A 12,611-nucleotide genomic window follows, 5' to 3' on the forward strand; every position below is an offset into this window, starting at 1 on the left:
CTGATCCCCTCCTTTGATGAACACTATTGATCTGTTCTGACAGAAGAGTTCCTATGGTTTATTAAGATGATTATTTTTGACAGTGGTTTGGTTCCCTGAATGTAATGTTTTGTGTTTTCTTTTGATGGGAGAAAACATACAGTGTTGCAGCCTTTATATGAAATACACAGTAAGCCCAGCTCTGCCTGCCCACGGATCCACAGTGAAAGTAGCTACCTACAAAGTATGGTGATACTTCTTCATTGCACTTGTCACGTTTAAGAGCTGTGTGCATTTGAGTAATTGGTCATTATCTATCTTCCTCACTGAACATAGGCTATTGTGAAGATAGTGGCTACTTGTTTTTCCCACTGTTGGGTCTCTAAATGCCTATCAGAATGTCTTGTACCCAGCCGCTACACAATAATATTTGTTGTATGGAATGAAAGAATATGTGCACTGAGTGATGGAAAGTCCTTAGCTTGTTTTAACTACACGTTGAAAATGGTACTCTGCTGTGGGAAGGGCTTTGCCAAAAGACTTAAGTTTTAGTAATGAGTGTGTGTGTGTGTGTGTGTGTGTGTGTGTGTGTGTGTGTGTGTGTCTTAGTTTATTTTGAGGCACTCAAGGGTTGGTATTTGTTGGGTGGAAATAGACAAAGTATCACCCAATAAGGAGAAATATTAACTATGATGAATTACACAAACCTTCCATTCTAGCACTTTATATTATGTTTTTCAAAACTTTGGAAACATGGCCTGTCCTAGTTTTGCTAGAGTTGCCATAACAAAGTACCATAAACTGGGTGACTTAAACAACAGCAATTTATTGCCTCTCAGTTCTGGAGCCTAGAAATATAAGATCGAGGTGTCCACAGTGTTGGTTCCTTCAGAGGGCTGGCAGGGAGAAATCTCTTCCATGCCTCTCTCTGGTGATTCCTCACAATCTTTGGCATCGCTTGGCTTGTAGAAACATTACCCTGCTCTCTGCCTTCATGTTCACATGGTGTCTCCCTTATATCTGCATCCTCTTATAGGACATCAGTCATATTGGATGGGGGCCCACTCTACTCCAGTATGACCTCATCTGAGCTAAATACATCGACAGCAACCCTATTTCCAAGTAAGGTCACTTTCTGAGGTGCTGGGGTTAGGACTTCAACATATTAGTTTTGAATGGTCATAACTATTGAACAAAAGATGCATTGGCTCAACGAGGGTCTTTGTGTCCAGAAGCACTTCAGGTTCCTTGACAGCTCCTTTCAGTGGCAGGGTTTTGCTCTTTCTCTGATGTGGGGTTGGGATGATCTTGGCTTAGCAATTAATTTTGACTTAACTAGTTAAACCTGTTTCAGAGAGCCAGCCAACAAGCAGGTTGCCAGCTGGCACCCTTCTCTATGCCATCTCTAGTGACAGGGACATTGCATGAGACATTATGAGAAGATTTCTGATGTCTGCAGAAGGTACAAGAATTCCCCTCACTGGCACGTGCAAAGCAGTCCTCTCTGCCCCCACAGTGTGTGATGGAGGCAAGAGAAGCTTTGAGGATAGTATCTGGAATTGGCTACTTAGAACCCTGACACCAGTTGATGAACACCATTGATCTGTTCTGACAGAAGAGTTTCTATGGGGAAAAAAAGACAGACACATAACACAAAAAACAGGGTGATGAAATACGCAGGAACCATCCGACACAAATATTTTACTTCACCATAGTAAAGGAGGAAGGTAATGTTTGACTTCTGGCTGAATGTCCATGGCAAAGACCAATGTTTAATCTCATCTCTGGCATGTTATCAATAGGACATGTTACATCGCTTGTTTGAAGCTTCCAGGTGCTTAGGAAAGTAACTGGCTGAGATATGCAGGCTTCCCACAGAGTGAGTCAGTTGTCCATGCTGATGTAGCCTGTGCTCTATGGTACATCCACCAGGAGTGCAGTCATTTCTGTTGTTCTGGATTCAATGGGAGAGACAGAGAAGCAGGTGAGTGAAGTTACAATAGGGGGCCCACACCAGGGCAGATGGTTTGTCCCAAGGTGAGTTAGCAGGAGGGGTGGACCTTGAATGTGGATCTCTTGCCAAATGGTCCAGAGTGCACATGAATAAAAAATAGCATTAGATAAATGAGGAAAGAAAGAAGGTCAGGGGTAATACTAACTAAGAAACAAAAGATGCAAATGATGAGAATAAGTGATGAGCCTGAAAAAGGATTATAAAATGTGGCCTTGCTTCTAGTCTGGACTACCCACATGATCCCAAACAACTTATCTCCATACAGTGGGCCTCATTCTTTCTCACCTGGAAGTGCAGGTACTGGGATCACTCTTATCTAGGGAAGTTTTAGGATAAAACTTCTGTAATATTGTGGTTTCAAGCCAATGTAGAGCCTCAATTCCCTGTGTCAGCCTGGATCTGACTTGATAGTCTTAATGTTCTATTTAAACTTCTATCTAATTAGTTCTTGTGCTTTTATATATAGTTAAAAACTTTCCTTACTTCCATGGTTTTAGGGTGTCAGTATCACGAGATATAGCCTAAAATTATTTTATAAAAAGCAAGTCACCAACATTTATTAAAAGCCTATTTTGTTGTTTCTGAAGCTAAATACCTTAAGATTATAAACCTTAATGGCATAAAACAAAATTAGGCACCCTCCCCCAACAATAAGAACAAAAAATCAGGGTGTTCTAAACCAAGGCCCTCATTGGATACACACACACACACACACACACACACACACACACACACACACACGTATGATGTATACTAGAGGCTCGGTGCATGAAATTTGTGCACGGGGGATGGGTGTCTCTCAGCCCAGCCTGCCCCTTCTCACAGTCTGGGAACCCTCAGGGGATGTCCTAAGCCAAAATCTGGCCTCCCTCTGTGGGAGGCGACCCTGTGATCAGGGGAAGGCAATGCCCCCATCACGCCCCTGCTGCTGCCACTGCCAGCCACAAGGCTTCCTGAGACTCAGCCATTGCAGCCACTATGGCTTGCCTGAACCTTGGGGCCTTGCAGTGGCATCGGCCATTGGCGGCTTGCCAGAGCCCTGGGGCCAGCCCTGAGCAAGTGGCAGTGGTCATCGGGAGCACTCACAGCCACCACCACCAGCTGCCAGTCCCCACCCACGCCTGCTGTGCATGCAACCTAGTGATCGGTCGTTATGTGACAGCATCCCAACCAATTTGCATATTACCCTAATATTAGATAGAAAAATGATCCTGCCTCCAGTTCTTCAAACTATAATTCAGAGGGTCACTAGATATATATAAATTAGCTTATAAGAAGAGAGAAAGTTCTTATGGAAGATGGACTTCAGGACATATACTGAGCATTTAAATCCACAGTGTATGGATTTGATGGCATTTGGAAGTATAGTAACAGTCTACCCAGTAAATGTAGAGTTGAGTCTAGACCATTTTGCTAAAACAATCAGTGTGGCAGGAATTTAGCTTAGGCAAGAGCTTATCTCCACACAGAGGGCCCTCATAAGCAGCATCCTTAAATGTTCATGTTGGTACAACATTGAGATGCTGTGTTAATTGATCATATTGGGTGGTGGGAGGCTATACTGAATCATGGTCAAGGGGGCAGGCTTCCTGGAATCCAGAGGTTGTTTTAAAAACTATTGCCAGTTCTCATACTTGTGTGACCCCAAAGTCTCAATTTCCTATCTGTAACCTGTTGATGGATCTCACATTTCAATTTTCTTTCGTGTATGAGGTTTACACAGAATAATAAATGTGAAATGCTCAGTAAAGTGCCACCGAGCAAATGCTTAATAAATACTAGGTAGTTATTAGTATACTTGTATTATATGCTCCCTTTCGGAGAAACTGAATCCATTAAAATAATGACTTTCCATCAACATGGATCACTGTTCTTCTTAATCTGTGACTGATCATGAAGTTCCAAGTATACCAGAACCCCATAGATCCAGATCTGAAGAGAAAGAAAACATCCTTGAGGTAAGGCATGGGCGTGGTGGTGCTGCTGTCTTCGGAGAACTCAGTCCACTACAAGTCTGAACAATGTGATCCTGGCTCTGGGCAGAAAACATGGAGCAAGAAAACGTCTGTTTTGTAAGAAGACAATTCAGACTTGTTTTTCAGGGCCTTTCATAATCTCAAACTCCTCAGCTGCAGCAGTGCAGGAGCAAGAATGATTGAATATGGCATCCAGTTATTGTGAAAAAAGAAAAAGAAAAAATAGTGTGCAAACTCAAGGTGAGTAAATAGAAATCTGGTGGAAAAGAAGACAAGAAAGACAGGATAAAATGTGAATAAATATAAACATATATCTCCAGGTATATGGAAATACAGAAATGACTTTAACAGGCTGTCCCATTTGAGTAAATGTCTGGCCCCTCTTTGAGTACCTCCAAAGATGGGGCATTTCATGTCTCAATGAAGCATCCCACCCACTGCCTGCAGGGACCAACTGTAGATAACTTTGTAGAGACAGTAATGAGGAGGAAAAACAAATCTTTCTTATTTCTAACTGTGGTTTAGATCCTGGCTCCATTGTTTAACATTTTTGAACTTTGGATGGAAAATAAGAGGATATATAAATGGACATCATAATAGTACCTTCTTCAAGGGGTCATTGTAGAGATTCAATAAGACAATGCATATAACTCATATAGCCCAATGCCTGGCATGGAACTAACACTAATGGACCCAACTGAGTGTTCAATTAATTTAATTATGATTATTGAGCACCTGTCTGGCTCCAATGTTCTACATTTGAATAGTTGACTTTATTTCTCTGTATTTCTATTGTCTATAATGGGGATTTGAGGCTTATCTATGACATGAGAATGTTGACAGAGTTAGATGTGTTGATGATACAGTTAAAGCTGTTAGAACAGTGCCTGGAACTATTTGACATCATTTGATGTTAGTCATTGACAGAGGTGTTGTCTGTCCAGTTGCCACTTCTTGTTTTACTCTTTTTGCTCAATGAGTTTCCCTCAAGCAGGACTCCTGTGCCCTTCCTAGCTCTCATTCTTCATGAGCACTCTTTAAGAGTAAGGTAGAATTGAAATAGCGGGTTTAAGTTCCACATTGCACATGTGCCTCCCATGAGTAAGAGTGGATGGGAGTAAATCCATTTCCAGGGACAGATAGAGAAACAAGCCCCAGAGGAGGCCTGAGGGTGAGGAGGTCAGCAGTTACAGTGTGGTTTAGAAAGAACACGAAGTACTCTGAGAAGTGGAGGATCAGGGTGGGGATAAGACAACATTTGTTTGGGAGCCTGGCAACATGGCTCTGGACATAGGGAGCTTGCTCTGTCAGGTGCTGCTTGCCTTTCGTAAGTGTGAATTCCACTTAGGTTAACACTTGGTACATACCCTTCTGCATCCACAGTCTGTTCCACACTAGTTTTTGGCAAAACATGGTATTCACTGGTCACACCCAATCTATTCTATCTTTATTCTGAGTGCCCAGGACTAATGAGATAATCATACCCTGAGGCTTAACTGGTTGAAATCTGCAAATCTCCTAAAAGGGTAATTACCTATTCATAACCCTTCTTTCCAATATTGTGTAAATCTCATTAATATGTATTTATTATTATTATTCATATTATGAAAAAAATTGCTTTTTTTCCATTGAAAGAACAGTGGGCAAGGGGATACCAGGTGTTTCATTTGAGCTACTTGGTTTTATCTCCATGATCAAATAAAGGAAGCTGTCTCCAAGTATAGGAGATTCTCTCAGCAGCACTTCCATTCAACCTTCTGCTTTTAGAGCGAGGCCCCTCTGCTGAGGCCTGCAGGAACTGGTGTGAGGTTGTAACACTGAAGAGTGAGGGTTAGGCTGATCTTGACTCTCATCTAGAAGTGGTTCCTAGAAAGACATGGACCTATACACCCTCATGGGATGGGAACCATGCAGGGAACAAAATCAACTCTGAACAGGTGCTGCATACAACCTTATGACTCTTTACCTAACACATCTGTCTGGACTGGCTACCAAGCAAGCATGTAAGATTACATGTTTGTATACAAAGAATTATAGGTGATTGGAGATTATAAAAATGTTTTATTTCTGAAGTTGCTTAACTGAGCAATTTTTCTAGGTAGAGATGACATGAACATTAATGGAACTTTCATGACATCCCCAGTTTATTTAATCAGTTGTTTGATTCATAACATATGGTGTGGCTTTATAGAATATGAAGTGGTTTTGTAATTTTCTTTAAAGTTTCCAAATAACTTTTTGTGGAGCTGCTGCCTAATCCTTCCTATATAATAAAAGTCTAATATGCTAAGAGTCTGACCATTCTGTTCAACCAGTCACTATGATGCGCACTGACCACCAGGGAGCAGATACTCCAACCGGTAGGTTAGCTTGCTGCTGGGGTCTGGTGGATGGGTCCTGGGCAAGATGGGCCAGACACACCCTGAAGCCCTCCTGCGGTCCTTCCCTGGCCCCGATCATGCACCGGTGGGGTCCTTCGCCTGGCCTATGTCCTCTTGCAATCCGGGACCCCTTGGAAGATGTTGGAGAGCCAGTTTTGGCCTGATACCCAGAGGTCAGGCCAAGAAACCCCACTGGTGCACGAATCCGTGCACTGGGCCTCTAGTACTAAATAAAATTGCTTGAAACCATGGCCCCTTCCTACTATGTGAGATGAGGCAGAACATTGTTTACCTGTGTATATGTGACCCTCTATTCCTTCCCACACACCTTCCATTTAAGGTATCATAGCTGAAAGAGACCCACTAGGGAAGCAAAAAACCACAATTCTCCTTCTGCCACTGCCACCAAGAAGTATGCTATGGCGGGTGAGCCTCTTAAATTCTCTGGGCCTCAGAAGAGAGGGTGTAGATCAGGTAACCTCTGGATTATACTTTAGCTGTCTGTGGCCTTCAGCAAACCATGGCCTCAGCCTTGAGGAAACTCAGAGGGCCATGCCCTATTTGGCTAAACAGTCAACGGGGTAGAAAAGCAAGACAGTGGGGAACTTTCTAATCAGATAAAGAAGGAGGGAAGCTAGGGTATGAAGCCAGGGTTTGTCCTTTGTTCTATGAATGTCCTTACCTCCCCATTCTGAAGAGTATGGCTAATACTCAAGAAGCTTGTTCTGTTTCTTCTACCATTACCCCATCTCAGCTCCTGAGGGAAAGAGGATGCAAACCCTCTATAATCCCTATATGGTTCAATCTTCAAGGTCATCACTCTGAGGGTTCTTTATGCCAGAGGCCCAAATGTTTTTGGACTGAGTCTGAGTCTGCAATTTTTATTCATGTCCTTTCTTAATACATTAGGCACATAGATAAAAATTAGTTTCTCAAACTTCCAAACTCTGTTTCCAAAAACATAAAGTCCTGAAAACTAAATATCTGAATTATACTTAAAATTTCACCACTTGTGTTTATGAGCGTTTTAGATCCAGACATTATTCAGTGACACATTAATGGTATATAACAACTCTTAGGTGGCTTAGAAATTTTGTTTCCCGCCTGGCTGGTATAGCTCAACCTGTGAACCAAGAGGACATGGTTCAATTCCTGGTCAGGGCACATGCCCTGGTTGTCGGCTTAATCCCCAGTAGGGGGTGTGCAGGAGGCAGCTGATCAATGATTCTCTCTCATCATTTATGTTTCTATCTCTCTCTCCCTCTCCCTTCCTCTCTGAAATCAATAAAAATATATATTTAAAAATGTTTTGTTTCCCCATAACACTTTATCTTCAAGTATCTTAATAAGATTTAGACTTTCTACCTTAATCTACTATAACTACTAAAAGAAGTGTGCTGATCTCCATCAGATGTAGGCAGAAGGCACCTTTATTTTCCACTACCCTATCTTTCTATATTTCCTTTAAACACATTATCTTTCTGAGTAGCCTTCTCAGGTGAAAAACCTTAACCAGCTATAACATCATTGTTTCCCATGTGCTATGGACCCAGTGTGATGCGTGGGAAACATTGATGTGTTCTTGTCTCTACCATCAGTGTGAGCACAGATAACTCCTCACACATCCCACAAATCACACACAAGTGCAGCTTCAGCCAGCTTCCTGCCTGGAGATTTTTTTTCAAGTGTGGGTCTTGCATTCACCTGTTCCTTTCCTCCCAAAATTTAAAGACATATGGGGCGAGTTCCCCAAGTGGTTCTCTTGAAAAATCTTTCATTTGGCATGAAGAAAGGAGGGAGTATCCCTCCCAACTTCTCCACTGGCAGAGTAGAGGCACAGAGAGAGGGAAATGTGCAGAATCCCAAGAAATCCCTCCCCAAAATTATCTCTCTCCTTGCCACTTTAACGACAATCCTTTTATCCTCTTGAGGAGTGGGTTACAAAACTAGATTTTGTCTGTCTCCTTTGCATATGATATAGGTAGTCTGATACCTCTACTTGTGCATATTTTATATATTATACTAGAGGCCTGTTAATGAAATTCGTGCACTGGGGGTGGGGGGGAAAGGGTGTCCCTCAGCCCAGCCTGCAACTTCTCCAATCTGGGATCCCTCTCACAATCTGGGACTGCTGGCTTTCAACCGCTCTCCTGCCTGCCTGCCTGATTTCCCCTAACCACTTCTGCCTGCCAGCCTGATCACCCCCTAACCACTCCCCTGTCAGCCTGATCGACGCTTCACAGCTCCCCTGCTAGCCTGATTGCCCCCAACTGCCCTCCCCTGCTGGCCCAATTGCCCTCAACTGCCTTCCCCTGCTGGCCTGGTCACCCCTAACTGCTCTCCCCTGCAGGCCTGGTTCCCCCCAACTGCCCTCCCCTGCCAGCCCGGTCACCCCTAACTGCCCTCCCCTGCTGTTCTGGTCAACCCTAACTGCCCTCCCCTGCTGGCCATCTTGTGGTGGTCATCTTATGAAGACATGGGCACGGCCATCTTGTGCCCACATGGGAGTGGTCATCTTGTGCCAGGGCATGACAGTCAATTTGCATATTACCTCTTTATTATGTAGGATTATATATATTATATTATATTATATTATATCCTATCTAATAAAAGAGAAAAATGGTAATTGGCGTATGACGATACCCTTTTCATTGGCTAATCAGGGCTATATGCAAATTAACTGCCAACTAAGATTGGCAGTTAACTGCCAACTAAGATTGGCAGTTAACTGCCAACAAGATGGCAGTTAATTTGCATATGTAGGCACAATGCAGGGAGGCGAAAGGGAAAGCAGGAAGAAGCCCCCTGCCACTGACAGTGATCAGAAACCCAGGGAGGAGCTAAGAGCTGGGGGGCAGCCATGATCGGAGAATCAGGCGCCTTTGCCGCCCTGGCCAGTGATAGCAGGAAGTAGGGGTGGAGCCAGCGATGGGAGCTAGGCACGGTCGAAGCTGGCAGTCCCGGGAGCTAGGGGTCCCTTGCCTGGGCCTAAAGCGAAGCCCATGATCGCGGGGCCGCTGCAGCTGCGGGTCTCCACTGCCCGGGCCGGACGCCTAGGCCAGAGGTGTTAGGCCTGGGCAGGGGCAGAGCCTGCAACCGCGGGGAGCTGGGGGTCCCCTGCCCAGGCCTGACACCTCTGCCAGAGGCCTCAGGCCTGGTCAAGGGGCCGATCCGGTGATTGGTGATCAGAGGGTGATGAGGGTCAACTCCTCTGGCTGAGGCATCAGGCCTAGGTGGGGGGCGGAGCCGGGGATTGGGGGGATATGATGATCCCCTTGCCCAGGCCTGAAGCCTGGGTCAGAGGCGTCAGGCTTGGGTGGGGGGGTGGAGCAAGCGATCAGAGGGAGATGGGGGTCCCCTGACCAGGCATGATTCCTGGGCCAGAGGCCTCAGGCCTGGGCGGGGGCCAGAGCCAGTGATCGGGGGGAGATGGGGGTCCCCTGTCCAAGCCTGACACCTCTGGCGGAGGCCTCAGGCCTGGGCAAGGGGCCAATCATGTGATCGGAGGGTGATGGGGGTCTACGCCTGAGGGCTCCCAGTATGTGAGAGGGGGCAGGCTGGGCTGAGGGACACTCCCCCCCCCCCCCACACACACCCAGTGCACGAATTTCGTGCACCGGGCCCCTAGTTATATTATATTATATTACATTATATTATAAACTAGTGTCCTGGTGCACGGATTCATACACATTGAAAGGAAATTAATTAGAAGAAATATTTTAATATCGCTTTTCACCATTTATCTATAATAGAAGTGTCAACCAAATTCATGATCAATAATAACAGATCAAAACACACACACGAGATTGGCACCAGCAAGATTTATATGTATCGTGCATGTGTGAGTAAACTTAGCCTTTTTTATATACAGAATGAACTTGCTTAATTAGACCTGTTTTCTGATTTAGCTAAACTTTTTCCAGTTCAGTGAAACACCTCAAGTTCTCTTTCAGATAATTCTCAGCAACACAGCAGTAAATATCAACATGAAGTAGACTATTATTATAGATCATGCAGGGAGAACAAAGGGTAAAATAAAATAACAGTGTCTGACTATATTCTGCACAATGAGAAAACCTGAAGTCATTTTCAAGTTCCACCATTGCTTACTTCTTTTCAGCCAGGTCAAGTTTCTAAACTTTCTAAATCTCAGTTTCTGGCTAATGAAAAGAAAATAGGATTCTACTGAGTCTCCTATCTACCTACTCCAAGACTTCTGTGAGGATCAAATGAGATGAGGCAAGTGAAAATGCTTCACAATCATTTGGTTAAACTGTAAAATGTTTCCACCTGCCTATAAAGCAAGTTGTGTTCCTGGGCTGAAAAAACTCCAGGAGGCTAGTTACTGGGGAGAGGAAGCTGGGCATTGCCACATGACATCATCACCTGGCACCCACAGAGACTGTTTCGGGTTGGGCTGTGGGCCGCATTTTGTGCTACGGGGTCTTGACAGCATTGGCTGCGATTTGGTGGGGTGTCACTCTGGGTTGGCAGCAGGGCCTGTGTCCCACTTGGGGGAAGCCGAGTGTTGGTTTGCAGCGCTAGGTCCATGGTGCCATTTATTTTTAAAAGGCCAGTGCATTTCATGGCAGCTCCTGCATTGAGTGTCTACCCCCTGGTGGTCAGTGTGCATCATAGCTTCCAGTCAGATGGATAGACACTTAGCCGTTTATTTATATAGACTAGAGGCCTAGTTCCCAAAATTTGTGCACTCAGCGGGGGGGAGGGAGGGTCCCTCAGCCTGGTCTATGCCCTCTCGCAGACTGGGACCCCTCGGTGGATGTCCACGTGCTGGCTTAGGCCCGCTCCCCAGGGAATTGGGCCTAAGCTGGCAGGCAGACATCCCTCTGGCAGCCCGGGAGCCCTCGGGGGATGTCCACTTGCCAGCGGGGAGCAGGCCTAAGCTGAAGTTGGACATCCTTAGCGCTACTGAGGAGGTGGGAGAGGCTCCCAACACCACCGCTGTGCTGGCAGCCATCAGCCTGGCTTGCGGCTGAGCAGAGCTCCTCCTGTGGGAGTGCACTGACCACCAGAGGGCAGCTCCTGCACTGAGCGTCTGCCCCCTGGTGGTCAGTGTGTGTCATAGTGACCAGTCATTCCCAGTCATTCTGCTGTTAGGGTCAATTTGCATATTACCCTTTTATTATATAGGATAGAGGCCTGGTGAATGGGTGGGGGCTGGCTGGTTTGCTCTGAAGGGTGTCCTGGATCAGGGTGGGGGTCCCGCTGGGGTGCCTGGCTAACCTGTGTGAGGGGCTGATGGCTGTTTGCAGGCTGGCCAAGCCCCCCAGCAGGGACCCTCACCCAATGGGGGTGTGGCCAGCCTGGGTGAGGGGCTGAGGGCCATTCTCAGGCTGGCCACACCCCCTTCAGGGTAGGGGAGTCCTGCTGGGGTGCCTGGCCAGCCTGGGTGAGGGGCTGATGGCTGTTTTCAGGCTGGCCACACCCCCCCAATGACCCAAGCTCCCAGCCTCTCCTTTTTTTTTCTGGGATTTATTTATCTTCTATAATTAAAACTTTGTAGCCTTGAGTGGAGCTGAGGGCTAGCCAGGGCAGGCAGGAAGCTTGGCTTCCTCCGTCACCGGGGGCAATCCAAGCCTCCTGCTCACTCCAGCTCTGTGGCTGTGGCCATCTTAGTTGGGTTAATTTGCATACTCGCTCTTGATTGGCTTGTGGGCATGGCTTGTGGGTAGCAGAGGGATGGTTAATTTGCATGTTTCTCTTTTATTATATAGGATTATATTATATTATATTAATTATATTATATTATATTATATTATATTATATTATATTATATTATATTATACTAGAGTCCTGGTGCACAAAAATTTGTGCACTCTGGGGGGAGGGGGGGTTCCCTCAGCCTGGCCTGTGCCCTCTCACAGTCTGGGACCCCTTGGGAGATAACGACCTGCTGGCTTAGGCCTGCTCCCGGGTGGCAGAGGGCAGGCCCAATCCCTAGGTGCAGCCCCTGGTTGGGCTCAGAGCAGGGCCGACTGGGGAGTTGGGGCACCGTCCCCTGTCACACACAGAGCAGGGCGGATCAGCGGGTTGGGGCGCCGCCCTCTATCACCCACAGAGCAGGGCCGATCAGGGGGTTGGGGTGCCTTCACCTGTCACGAACAGAGCAGGGCCGTTAGGAAGGTTGTGGCCCTGCCCCCTGTCACACACAGAGCCGCAGGGCCGTTAGGAAGGTTGTGGCCCTGCCCCCTGTCACACACAGAGCCGCAGGGCAATCAGAGGGTTTGGGCGCTGCCCCCT

General features: G+C 46.2%; 1 long non-coding RNA gene across 2 annotated transcripts in view; it reads left to right on the forward strand.

Moving 5' to 3' along the window:
* LOC132215565 (uncharacterized) overlaps nucleotides 1-12,611 on the forward strand; it is a 148,201-nt gene that overhangs the window by 62,924 nt on the left and 72,666 nt on the right. The window lies entirely within an intron of this gene.

The sequence above is a fragment of the Myotis daubentonii genome, chromosome 1, assembly GCF_963259705.1.
Source record: "Myotis daubentonii chromosome 1, mMyoDau2.1, whole genome shotgun sequence".
NCBI lineage: Eukaryota > Metazoa > Chordata > Mammalia > Chiroptera > Vespertilionidae > Myotis > Myotis daubentonii.